We start from the raw sequence: 12,229 nt of genomic DNA, 5'->3' as shown, positions 1-12,229 counted from the left end.
GACTTTAAAACCGAATGATTTTTTTTGTCTTGCTCGTATTCAACTACTGCATTTTTTGGGTTTAAAAAGACAAATAATACATCTAACTAAATACGCTATATCCATGATTGGAGACAATCCATTATTAAGTAAAACCATTGAGACTTATCAACAGTGACCTTTGCTGCCAACGAGAACAGTAAAATCATTTTCAATTGATTTAGAGTCAAACCGAGACTAAGTGAAGAAGACAAAATTGTAAAAATTGATGTCAGGAAATGCATTTAACACCTAGACCTCAAGGACACAAACAATGTGTCTTTATAAGGTGGCGCTGAACAGAAACAGAAACTGTGTTAGTTTATAAGAAACCTCCACAGGTCACCTTTAAAATCATTATTGCATGCTTACCGTACGGATCTGACTGTGAGGACAGGTTTATGCCGCTTGTGAATTTCTCTTGGAAAGCTCAACTGATCTTGTATTTGGTCATAAAGTGCATGACCCCTTTGCAGTTTGCAAGACTGGCGATGTTTGACAGAGGATCCCCCCCCCCCAAATCTGCATAGATTATGTGATTGGGTTCACACTAAAGCTGTGCTGAAGTCCGGACAGGGTAGCAGATTGAACCTCCTCTGCTGGATCTCAGACAATCTGACAATTCCAAAATGTAGAGCTGATTAGAGACCTGGAGAGGGTTGTGTAACACTTGGTGTGAAAGAAATATGAAATAGTTATAAAAGATAAAAAAATTAAGACAAAAATGGAGCAAAATTCATGCGCATATGCGAAATGTACATAAACAGAGGAACAAGGGAGCAAGAAGATTCTTTCCAAAAAATCTGTATTTCTTTTATTTATGCTCTTAATCTGAAAACTAGCCAATTAACAGTCAGAGTTTCTTTTTAATGAATCATTAAAAAAAAGAAAATTTATTAAGCAAGAAGTGCGGACAAAGATATAGACAAGCAGAGCCATCAGCTGCCGGTGTGTCTTTGTCTTTCCACCTTCTGGTCAGGATTAGATTTGGACTCTGGACAGGAGTATACGTATTTGCTCAGGACCCCCCAGCTGATTAAAACCCTGTGTGATTATGTTGTGTGAGCATCAGGCTGCGAATGAGTTCTGTGCGCACCCCAGGGTGATGCAAGTGTGAACGACATGTGTGTCCTCCTCAGAGGAGACAACCCACTCGGATAATTTTCCAGTGTTCGTCCACCAGCTCACATCAAAGAACCTCTACTGAGTGATGATTGGTTTTTAAACGAGCTGTCGAAACTGCTGCCTGCTCAACACGATGATGATAATTCGCATTACCCTCAGGTTATAAAATCGCCGTGCTTTGTTATGCCCACTGAGGCTTTACACTGGCTGCTAATTAACTGTCATTACCTATGACAGCGTCTGCCACTTGATCATATACAGGATGTCTCAATCTGAAGAGACAAAGAAAAGTTCAAAGCAATAAACATCTGCACAGGAATTATGTCCCATAATCCTCTGTTTATGTACATTTCGAATATGCGCATGAATTTTGCTCCATTTCTGTTTTAATTTTTTTATCTTTTTGTCTTTAATACTGGAGGACATATAACATTATGACAAAGTACACTCATCGACATCGGAGAAGGAAGCGTGGGGATTGGATTCATTTGTGGGGAACCGACCTTGAGACGATCACCGCCGACGGCTGACCACACAGCCAGACCTGCTGGACCCAACACCACTAAAAGGGGAGTCGACTGCCCCAGAAGCAGAGGGAGGAGAGCCAAGGTGCAAGCTAAGTCTATCAGCTAGGAGCTAAGGATATTCCGGCATCCAATCTGCTCCTGGCTAGTGTCCGATCGCATACAAAATTCAGGCTAGCCGAGCAACGGCAGGTCGGCCGCTTCATCTTGGCATCGTGATCGACAGTGTTTCTCCGATGTCTAATTCTTAATGTTAAGATGTCGGCCATACTGTTTAGGGAATTGTTTTGTTGCTGCTGTTCGGATTCCTCCTGATGCACGTTCAAAGAATACTCTTTAAGAATGGACTACTGTTTCCCTTCTGTTCGGCATGTTTTTTCTTGCTACATTTCGTCGTGCAGTCCCCGTGTTGCATAATGACAACAAATGTCCAAACCCAAAGCTGCGTTCACACTACGCGCGGCACAGCAAAGAGCTACAGGTCATTATCAATGGAAGACGATGACACGAAGCTACAAACCGACGCCCAACACTTGTCGATGTGTGACGGGCTTGGCTTCAATGACGTGACGAAGGGACAACCAATCATATGCTTTTGTTTCGTATGGTGGTGCGGATTGGTTAATGGGTCAGGTAGGTGCAGGTATTAAAAAACCCTGACCCCGCGCCTCACTAGTGGGTGGAAATACGTAATCGCTCACTCGAACCCGTTTGGTTGTTTGAGCTAGTCAAAATGATTGGATCTCAATGGGGACACTGGAGACACATACAGTATTAATACCAGGTTTAGATGTAATCACTTTAAATCATATGCAGATACAATCTGGATACGAGACACATTTAATGCAAGGTCTAAAGGGGTTCATGAAGACATCCAACAAAACATAGGGACGTTATTCACAAGGTTGCAACTGCTATATGTTTTGGTCAGTGCTTTGTGAGAGCAGTTTTAAAGTAGAACAGTAAAAAAAAAGGACTCGTGGCAAAGAAAATACTGGTCCAGGATATCATCAGTCATTTAACAAAACTAGACTCAGCTTTTCGGGCACTTGGCCACTGAGAAAGAGCAACAAATCAATCTGGCACTAAAGGTTGTGGTTGTTGCTTACGGACACATCTATGATAGCTTGCCGAGTCAAACCTATTTCCTTCTGGATTGTTGCCTTTCAACCAACAAAAACAACAGGGGTGAAGAGAATTTATTATAACAGTCATTTGAAATGGGATGATGAAAAACATGAGACGATTTCTTAGCACATGTTGTATAACATTTAACCATAAAGTGCACCACTTTTAACGTTTGCCTTCCACGTGCGCGCACACCACATGGTGTGTTGCTGTGACACCTGCAGGGTACATCACCTCGCCCAGCATAAACGGGGAAGATGGGCTCATTTGAGGGAGGAGAGTTATCAGGCGGCATCTCTCCCACACAGACGCTGATAGCTGCAATCAGCAGAAGAAGGAAGAAGGGGACTCGAGAGGGCAGCTCGTCAGCTCTGATAAGGCCTTCTTGTATCACCTCTGATTGAGTTGGAATACTTAGAAGATGCACTGTAATGATAGTCATCTCGGCTATAGTGCCTGTCTGGGTGTGTTGTCTGAGGATCTCAAGCCGTTTTGTATTCGTGTGTGTTTGTAATAGCGAGGGAATGAAAAGAGAAAGCGAGGACGTGAGAGTGTTTGCATAAGTCAAGAACTCGTGCGGGAAAATGTAAACACGACACAGCCGATCGACCTCCATCGAGAGATTCAATTTAATGTCATATGGGATGAAATGTGAATGCAAAATGAGGCCTGATGGGAAATGAGATACCACACATCTACATTTACATTGTGGGTGCTATTTAGAGGGATGTAAAGTGACTCCATCAACACAGTAAACATAATTATTCTTCTGGATCAATTGACAATTACCTGGAAATTACCTGGGAACCTTTTGTGATTTGTAAATGTATGTAACTAGACAGAATACATTTCTCCAGGGGCAGCTGTGTGACTTAGGCATTTCATTGGCCAGTTATTCTTTTGCCGACCACAACACTTGATTTTCCTCCTCCTCCCTCAGTAAAAGTGTTTCAAATTAGTGATGTCACAATACCAAAATTATGACTTTGATATTGTAACTGCCTAATTACCTCAATGCTGAAACGGTAGCACGGCAAAAACTTGAAACGTCGGAAAAAGTAATGGAATGAGATGACAGAATGTGCTACCTACGATGTGAAGTTAGGCTCTGAGATGTTGTGAAGCATTTTTCGCAATATTTTCTGAAACTGATAATGATTAACAGGGCAACAGAGAAAATAATCGAATAGAACCTCTAAAACTTGTGTTATTATAACTACCAAGCAACTACCTGCCAAATACTACAATCCCAGCTCACTGGCTGGCTTGCTAGCAGGCTGACGAGTCGATCAGCCAGAGGCAGCCTTCAAAGAACTATAAAACCACCAGAGAAAAGGCAAAGTGATCTATCTCTTAGAAACGAACCAACCCAAAAGGCAAACTGAGGCATGCGCAGGAGGATCTGTTACACGGGCTACAAATTGTCATGCTATCGGTAATAACCCAGAAGGGTTCTTCACTGGGAGATAAATCGAGATAGATTCTGACACTCAAGTGCTTCAGTTGATTTACTTTTATTGGCCGTAGAATAACAGATATCAAAGACTTAATATCTACAGAGGCCATGAAATTCCTTTCACATTATGAAGTCATTTGATCCATTGTTAATATGAAATTATTGATAGGTGCAGCTGTAATACCTACCTCACCTGGAATATAAATCCAGGCCACTAAGTTGGAAACACACTGTTGTTTAAAATATAATTGTATGGTGTAGCATTAAGGCGTTCCTTCACTGAAACAGGCCCAAACTATGATAAACAGCCGCTTGTGTGCAGAAGCAAACAACTTCCATCTATTTTGAGCACCACTATTTATTTCCATGATTGTTGGTGGGAGTGGTTGTCTGGTGCTTTTTCACTCGCAGCATGTTGACGGTTTCCCAGAAAGCTTTTTGGCATCATGAAGCTGTCAAAATTTAGGTCCAACACAGCTGAGCATGCTGCAAGCAATCATACCCGCAGATGACCAAGGCCATCCTAATATTATCTGATGTTGGCATATGAAGCTGGTATGGTGTGTTCTCATAGTGTGTGTATGATGTTTGTGGGAAGATTAGATTTCTTTGTACATCTTTATTAAGCATCTTAAGCTTTTATAAAAGCATATACTGTACATTCTGAGTATAGTGTTGCATCCAGAAACAAAGCACACAGGTGGGATCACATTAACCTGACGAGCCAGATGGTTTGTTAGACAGAATCATCTGAGAAGTCATCATTGGAAACTGTTTGGGAAAGGGCAGGAACTTTCAAAAGACACTTGGCAGGGGATTGTATGAACCATCTGTCAATCAAACTCTTGCTGAAGCCAGTCAGGGGAGACGAGTGAAAACATCTTTTCCATCAAAGAAAGCCTTTGGTGCTGTTCATTGCCCATCTTGCAATGAAGAAATACTCTCCAGTTCTGATACAACTCATGCTATTGCAGCATCTACGCTAACATCTTAAGTAGCCGCCATAGTTGTTTAGAACTAACAGTTGCCTCACAAATAAACCACGCCCATGGCTGCCGGTATACAGGATGCTGATTGGTTTGATCACAAACACATAGGAAGGATTTTCATGTGATCTCATGTTCCTGGTGGACAGATGGACGGAGTTGGATGGACGGAGTTGGACGGACGGAGATGGATGGACGGAGTTGGATGGATGGATGGATGGACGGCCTCCATTCAAAGCTGCTGTCTTTGTCAACTGCGTTTCAAGCTCCAACTCTGTTCCCACGTCCGTGTGAGCTATTTTCTCCCAGTTATAAGTCAGAGCCCAGCTGCTGATTATGGGGCTCTGCCTGTGGTGGAGAAAAACAAAGAAGCATGTAGCTCCTTTTGGCCTTGTAATATTAACCTGCGAGGGCTCTAAGGAAAGCTTCTGCTTGTCCCCCAAAGGTTCATTCTCTCCGGTCCAAAACTCCACTTTGAAAAATATGAACATTTTTCATCTGCAAAACTCTCCATTTAACAAAAGAGACCAAAGTTCTCAATGTTGTCTAAACTTTAACCCATAAATATTTATTGAATAAATAAAAGTCTAAAGTCGACAGTAAAAAAAGATGAAAAATAACTCAGGAAGCATCCAGTCAAAGAGAAAACGACTTTATGATTCTGGATAGACTTTTTTATACAGGTACAGATATTTTGGTCAGTACCAAAAAAGTCTTCACACATTCACAAATTACCACACATATTGCATGTGTTCTGTTGAGATATGTTTTTCGGTTTACTTGTCTTTTTTTTTTATTGATACAGACAAAACATCCCAAATAGTTGAAAACATGCCAGTGTCTCCACTTTCAAGATTTAGTCAGTTGTGCCTCAAATAATTATGGCTACAGAAATAAATAATTACATCTATGTCATATTTGTGTTCTTTTAAAGTGTTTGTTTTGCTGTTATTCCCTCAGAGCTCTGACTGAACTGGATCATGAAGCACGAAGCAACTGGAGCTGCTTCAGGGCATCAGACATAAGTCAACGTTGACTTGGTTTTACACGGGACACGAACGCAGGCTCCTAGGTCAAAGTCCTGTGTTTTGTTTGACCCATCTGCCCACCGTGACCTTCTCCCTGAGCAGAGATTCTCTCTCTTTATACCACATCAGTTTCTCTGACCGTCTAATAATGATGCGGATGGGTTTACACTGCGATGGTATATTCAGTTCAATTCAATTCAATTCAATTTATTTTTGTATAGCCCAAAATCACAAATTAGCTTCAGAGGGCTTTATAATCTGTACACATCGGAACAGGAATGTACTGTATATGACATGTTAGGAGTGAGAACTGGTTGGTTCAGAGAAGAGTCCATTAGGAAACATTTTGTTAACTTTCATGTCAATGTTCAGTCTTAATTGAGGTCACTAGCATATTAAGTTTAGTCAAGATCATTTCAGGGCAAACAAACTCTTGAGGGCACATTTTGTCTTTGTGATTAAAAGTCAAACCAGAGGACACTCTTTAAAATATGAGAAAGACTTGAGTGTTAGTGAATAGTATAAAGGGCCACAAATACCCCAGGGTACTAAACACTCATTACGAGTTTCTTGATAAAGAAAAGAAAAATGAATGTGACTCGGCATTCCAGCACATAATACATTTAGCCAGAAAGTGATGTCAGTAACGCATTTTTAAAACAAAGCATATTCTGTATGAATTCATATGGTCTGTCCATTGATCTATCACCTTGGTCAATGTCAACATTATTACTACGTTTGTAAGAATTAATAAATGAATCTATGCTCCCCACCTGTAGATCAAGCTTCCTGAATAACTGAGGTGTTCTGAAACAGCTCATTTATTTCAGCTCATTTAAATTAGGGCTTAAGCATTATTGTTTCCTGTGGCTTTCCAATTTATTAGACACATAACTTATTATTTATTTTGTAACTATTGTTTTGCTTGCTTTTTCTTTTAATCGTTTTTTTAAATACTATTTCTTTCTAATTGTAAACGGCTTATTTGCTTGTTCTCACTTTCTGTTTTTGTTGTCATTGTCCTTGAATTAAATTTGTATGCTTTCCTTAAGTATGTTGTTTAATATATTTGATTCCATGTAAAACACTTTGGGCCTTGGGTCTAAATAGTGCTCTATTATATAAAATGTCCCATGCCTTTGAATGTGTGTTTTTTATTTCTCAGACAACTTTTAAGGGACGGACAATGAACACAAGTTAATGGGTGTATTGTGTGCATAATGATCTCAACAAGTGACATGATGGCGAGGGTACCAGTTCAAATGACATGGGAATCACTTTGTTTATGTAAGAGGAAGTACACACCTCCATTGGTTTAGTGACCTCGATAGAGACTACGACATTTATGTTTTGAGTCTGAGTTTGAGGAAAGTTTGTTATTTTTATTCTCTCTGTAAGTAATGGTGTACCACCCTCTCATGTTTACTAATCTCAGCTACAGAGGTTGTACATTATGTATGTTAGGCTTTGTCCTCACTGCTGCTAACAGGCGCCTGGTTGTGTTTTAAAATGGGGGAGCAAAGTTGGAAAGACACAGAATTCGCGGGGGTAAAAGAAATAAAGTAATCTCCTGCACCACCAAAACTTTTGTATTAACCTTTATATACATCCCAAATAATACAACCAATCGGGCTAATGCAAATTAGCCACTGTAGCATTACTGGTAGTATTCCTACATAATGTCTAAGTGCCTTTATATACCCCTCTTGGCCACACCCTATTTTAACTAAACCACTGCATGGGGGTTACCTAATTAGGGATGCAGTGTTACCGACACCAGTATTGGTATAATATATATCTAAATAAAACCAAAGCCATGTTTTCATTGATATTCCTTTTGCAGTATTTTAATTATTGTATTTTATAAAGGACTCATACAGTGAGGCAGAATCCTGAAGTGCTCAAGTCCATGGGAAGGCATACATAAGTAGAGACAAAAGCCTGTGACATGTCTGTGACATTTTCCAGGTCTAAAGTTGTTCAAGTAATGCAGGCGTTGAAATGGTGCATGAGTCCAACTGAAGAAACAGAGTGATTACCTGCCATGAAATATTTTTTTCTCACTGGGAGAAAGCCTGACCTCTTGATATCCTCAAAATGCCACAGTTCCTGTCATTCACAGATCCCTGCTCCTTTTTGCCTTCCAGACTGCATCACCCACTGCTACCATCTGCCAGTCTGCACCGGCCTGACACGGGTTAGCAGGTTTTCACATTAACCAGAAGCCCACAAGACCTATCTAGCTTCCATATGGAGAAAACTACTGGAGCAATCATCTGATACCTTTGGTACCATCTGGTGCTTTCACACCTGTACTTGGGTTCATAGATACATTGTTGCATTTTAGTTCTGGTCCGGTTCCTGTTCACACTGACTTTTTACAAATGAACCAAGAGGAGTAAACATGAAGTTATCCCAGTTATCAGGAGCCACGTGGGGAATCAAATGTTGGTGGCTGAAAGAAGTTTATGCAGCACTTTAATGCTTCTGATGTGTATTTCTATGTTTTTTTGGTTCCACAAGAAGACCCAACAAAGAAATAACTGATGAAAGTATTATTATTATTATTAGACTGCCATTTAAGCGCAGGTTATGAATAATGATTAAAAGGGGACGGACTGGACTGTTAAAAAGCCCTTGGTGCAAATGTCGGGGAGTGCATGAACACACGTCTTGTTATGATTCAGGGTGTATATGTGGGATCACTGGGACTTAATGATCGCTGGGACTTAATGAACTGACAAAGTATGTAGAGTCGGATACAAGCACAGCAATTTTACCAGCTTTTGATCAAGCAATCAGGGAAAATTGCAGCGCTGACGTGCATATGCGTTGATTTGCATAAATAGATTATATACATGGCCTTATACAGATCAGTTATAAGATTGTTTCCTGAACCGATTTAATGATCAGCAGATGGATTTATTAGTAGTTTAGCTTTTGAAATCATGCTACAATCACTTATCTGCTATCATAAAACCCTGCGGTTGGTTCGTTTGCTTTCACATCACAAACGAACTGCACCGGAGTCCTCCTGAAAGCGGAACGAGACCCCCCTTTTCAAGCGATCTCTGTTCAGTACCAGGGTTTCATTTACAGCTTTAATACCAGTCCAAACAAACCGTATTGGCCAAGCAAAAGGACCTGACTTTGTTTAAAAAGAACCAAACAGGTTAAGGTGTGAAAGCACCCTAAATGTGTTCATGGACACATAAGGTTACCTGTCTGTTTCCTGGAAGTCATTCAAGAAGAAAGTCAAGTAATTATGAGCTGTTCGAGAACACTGTGAGAGTAATTAAAATGGAAAGCAAAAATAACACTGAGGTGTGTGTGTGTGTGTGTGTGTGTGTGTGTGTGTGTGTCTGTGTGTGTCTGTGTGTGTGTGTGTGTGTGTGTCATCACTTGTGAACCAGCAGGTGTACAGGATTTGTTTATACAGTCCTGGGGAGAAGAATCTCTTTCAGTCAATTAAAAGTACCATGTTAAAGGTAATTGAGTTTGACTGATATCACAATATGGGACCTTAATTAAATATTAGACATCTCTGATAAAGATAATGATATTCATATGTAATTTCAGAGCTACAGATAAAATAGGATTAGCATAATGGAGGTTAAATTAATGAACATGGAGCATTTAAACAAAACTACGTAAACTTTCAAATAAATTGAGGGACAGCGGCGATGAATATTGGTAACAAGCAATTATAATGTAGACATTTAGATTTTGATGACATTTTAAACTATATGTATGCTTAGTATGGTTAACGTCAACGTTAATGGTTTTTTTTGTTTTCATAAATCTACTTGAACAGAAAAACTGAAAACTGTCGAGTTGCAGCCGGACGGATAAACAATGAGCTGAAGCTCACTATGAAGCTCTGCAGAGCCGAGAGGAGCTGCAGAATCTGGTGATAATTCTCTGTAGGTTCATTACTATGAGCGACCTCTTTGACATTGTCACATTGTTATCATACTGCCATTTGGACTATGTTGAATATAAATATATTGTAGAAATGTCCTTTATAGCTGCTTTACGAATACTCTTTATTATGTATCGGTCTCGTTGCTGTGTCACTGATTAAAACCCTTTCTGCGATGTTAGAGAGAGCACAACTCTTCAAAAATGTCTCTGTGTCCTCTCATATTGGTTTCTTCTCCCAGCAGATATAGATTGAGCATCGCCATCGACCCCAATCTTCACGACGACCTTTGGGACTTCATCAGAGCAATGTGTGAGACAACATGAAAAAAATGTTGTCTGGTTTCATCTCGGCTGGAAAGACCAAATGGCGCCCAGATGATCCAATATGTCATTTTATCTGACTATGTCCAGGCTGCAGCCGCTGCAACCACCACTGCATCAATCAACATATTCCTCCCGTCAATATAAATGCAAATCATACAATCCGGAAAGGCTGTGTGGATTATGACTTAGCAGTAGACTGCCTGTGCAAAATGATGCTGAGAAAGGTCACTGGCTCATTAAGTCTTCGCGATTGCCAGAACCGGAACAGCGAGCATAAGGGGATGAGCTGACTCGTCTGGACACTGTAAAGAGCAACACTATTGCCGGGGCCGTTTCAAGATGTTCGGAGCTGGGACTGCTGCATCGGGTAGCAGCTGTATGACGTGTCTCACTTACAGTGAGGCAAAATGTGTGACCTTTTGTCATTCGCTTCAATGTTCATATACACTGGAATGGAAATGGTTTGTTCTCCATCTCGTTTTATCTTTAGCTTAACTTTTCATACTAAATTTGATTGCTGCCGTCAACATATGACGCTTCGTTTCAAGAAAATTCTAAATCAGGCGATAAGAATTCAAGAGGAGAAATCTGTCTGTCTGTTTGTACAGTGCAGAAATGTATAACAAAAAGAACATGACTTGAATGACTAATAACCCAAATACCCACTGCATATTTTCCAGAGGCCAGATTACATATTGCAAATTAATATTTCCCAACATGACTGGGCTTTGAATGCAGTGAAACACACACAGAGACACAAACAAATGACCGGATGTTTCTCATTCCAGGAGGTTTATTTTATCTCGCTTGAATTACAATTATCTTTATTTTTTGATGTGGGTTTGGTTTGGACCACTTGATTTTATCCTGCAGAAATTAAAAGGAACCACAGATCCTTCACTCAGTTGGTCACTTGCGGCAATGAACTGCACCGTTATAACTAAATAAAGTGATTGTAATAAGCATGGATACTTCCATTATTCTCTTGTTGGCGTGTGCATCGGGCACCGGAAGTAAGGGGTCCACCAGGCCATTGGCCAAACATTGTGGTTATGGTAGAAAAATAACTTAAATAACTTTAACTGCAGTCTGTGATGGCGTGCTCCAGTCTCATAAAAAGCACATTATTTCCGACATTAGCACTGCAATTAAATCATGAGTTACAGCATCATCCAGGAAGTTGGTTTATTGGGTAACACCTTGGTGCAAGATACCAGTTGAGCTGTTGCCATTCAGTGGCATATGGATATTCGTGGTGCCCAGGGGATGATTCCAAAAGATTTTTGTCACTATCTGGACTTTCCTCTAGTGCCATCATCAGGTTTGCTTAAATAACACTTTGTTCCATGACATTGTATCTCAAAACCTAATTGCTTCATCTAATTTCTCTGTTGATAATCCTGCCCCCTTGAGAAATGAGTTAACTCTGGCATCGTTTGCTGATCGAAAAGTCAAGTTTGCACACAGATTGTGCATTATTTCAGATTATCAAAAATTCTCATGAGACACATTCATAGGAGGATCTTTTTTTATTTAGAAGATCCTGTGGCATTTCCTCTAGTGCCACCTTCAAGGTAAGCTCTACATTTTAAGGCTACCGGATCAGCAAAATGTGTTGTTTTTTTCTGTCCAACTCTTTCATGTTAGTATACATACGCACAGGAACAGGCACACACACACACACACACACACACACACACACACACACACACACAC

The sequence above is a fragment of the Anarrhichthys ocellatus genome, unplaced genomic scaffold (assembly GCF_004355925.1).
Source record: "Anarrhichthys ocellatus isolate YVR2014 unplaced genomic scaffold, GSC_Weel_1.0 scaffold16, whole genome shotgun sequence".
Classification (NCBI taxonomy): Eukaryota; Metazoa; Chordata; class Actinopteri; order Perciformes; family Anarhichadidae; genus Anarrhichthys; species Anarrhichthys ocellatus.
Note: the sequence above shows the minus strand (reverse complement) of the source record.